At 21.5% G+C, this 2,354-nt stretch overlaps 1 non-coding gene across 1 annotated transcript; it reads left to right on the top strand.

Annotated features, from left to right (window-relative positions):
* Positions 1–1,380: 1,380 nt before the first annotated feature.
* On the top strand, positions 1,381–1,454 carry TRNAR-UCG (transfer RNA arginine (anticodon UCG)). Its single transcript has one exon. It is a non-coding gene; the product is annotated as a tRNA-Arg (tRNA).
* Positions 1,455–2,354: the final 900 nt, after the last annotated feature.

Below are 2,354 nucleotides of genomic sequence, written 5' to 3'. Positions count from 1 at the left end.
CATAAAATTATAAAAAATTATTAGAATAATAAAAAAATTATATAAATTAAAAAAATGAAAAATTGTAAAAATTACAAAAAGATATTTAAAAATATAGAATATTATAAAAATATTATAAAAAATATAGAAAAATGAAAAAAATATAAAAATTACAAATTATTCAAAAAAATATAAAATTACAATATATGTATTTAACATTACAAAAGAATATAAAATATAAAAGTATCTACAATTTTATATACAAGCTCGAGTGCCACTTGCATTCTCAACCTAATTTTTCACCTTAGTTTATATCTCAAAACACTCCCCAATCATTTACAATTTACAAAGGCGGTGCAAAGCAAGGTTCATGGTGAACAAGCTCAACAAATAGTTTCAGTAATCAAAAAAATATTTTATAATTATTTAATAATTGTTGTAGTGTTTACTGGTGTACAAAATAATTTTTTTATAATGTTTCATAAATTTTAAATTTTATTTTAAATTTTTATTTAATTTATAATATTTTATTAATTTTTAAATATTATACAATTATTTTTATTTTTAATAATTTACCTAATTTTTTTATAATTTATATATTTTTCTTTTTAATAAATTTTACATTTTAATAAATTTATATATTTATATATTTTTATTTATAACTTTTTACACTTTTTATATCTTTTTAGTATTTTTAAAATTTTTATATATTTTTATAATTATCTATATTTTTTATTATTTTAAAATTTTTAATGATTTTAAATATTAAATATTAGTTTTCACTACATGACACAATCTTGGCATCATGTGGCAAAAACAACCTAGAAAAATAATTGTCATTACTTTGTAATGGTTGACCGTTAATTGCAATTTTAACGTTCATGGATTCAATTTAATGCAAAAAAGAAAAAGTATAAGAGCTTAATTGATTTTTTAAAAGAAGTTCATAGGCTTTAAAGCCGCTTTAGACTTATATATATATATGTATATACATATATATGTATAAATTTTGATTCAATGTTTACTGTGTTATACATGAACTTAATTTTGTGCTATTTTATACATGAAATTTTGATTTAATTCAATTTTCATAAATCACTGACAACTTCATCGAATTAGCACAATTTTACCTTAATATATTGTATACACAAATGGATTTATTAATCCGATATGAAAATAAATGTGTATAATTTAATCAAAATAAAATTTTCATATAACATATGAACCACAATTCAAGTTTTATATATATAATTACATCAAGTTCAAATTCATGTATTAAATTACACATTGAACCAAAGCTTGATACATAAATTTAATAGTTATTCCTAACATATCTTATATTTATATTCTGAGCAGTGCGATTACAACTTATGGTAAAATAATTCTAGTGGAGACGCATATGACCGCATAGCGCAGTGGATTAGCGCGTCTGACTTCGGATTAGAAGGTCGTGGGTTCGACTCCCACTGTGGTCCATTGTTATGTTTTTTGGGGCAAGTTGGGGGGCCAAATCTTATTTGCTTCCTGGAAATGGACCCTACCGAATCAGTGTTATAGAGCCATTGCCGGCTCCGCCTCTTGGTTTTCAGCCAATCAAAATCCTTTTTTCGATGTAAAATTAATGAAACTTTCCGCTCTTAATCTATTGCTAAAATTCATAGAGAAACCACTTTCCAAGAGGTGAAATTCACCTGTGCTTTTTTTTTCTTTCTAATTCATAGTTTGATGAGATAAATTTTAAATTTTAATATATGAATTTTGATTTTGTATAATTTTATATAAAAATATTAATTTAATTTAATTTTCAAAAGTTATTAACTTAATTATCGATATAGTACTATTTTAACTATACATATTGCAGTACGAATAATTATATATATCTAATATAAAAATAAATTTATGTATTTATTCTTTTAAATGTGTACAGTTGAATCAAAATTAAAGCTTTCATTTATACATTTGAATCATAATCAAAATTCCAAGTATATAATTGCACATTCAACTAGGCTTTTCTTTTTTTTCTTTCTAAATGATAGTTTGATGGGATAAATTTCAAAAGTAGATATGAATTTTGGTTCAATACAATATTATATATGAATTTTGATTTTATATAATTTTATATATAAAATATTGTTTTACTTTAATTTTCACAAGTTACTAACTCAATTATCGATATAGCACTATTTTAACTATACATATTGCAACACGAATAATTATATATATCTAATATAAAAATAAATTGATGTATTTATTCTTTTAAATGTGTACAGTTAAATCAAAATTAAAGTTTCATTATACATTTGAACCGTGATCAAAGTTCTATGTATATAATTGCACCAAATCAAAGTACATAAATCTACATTGCATATTGGATC

Source organism: Gossypium hirsutum, chromosome A09 (assembly GCF_007990345.1).
Source record: "Gossypium hirsutum isolate 1008001.06 chromosome A09, Gossypium_hirsutum_v2.1, whole genome shotgun sequence".
NCBI lineage: Eukaryota > Viridiplantae > Streptophyta > Magnoliopsida > Malvales > Malvaceae > Gossypium > Gossypium hirsutum.
Note: the sequence above shows the minus strand (reverse complement) of the source record. Positions and strands in the feature narration are given on the sequence as shown.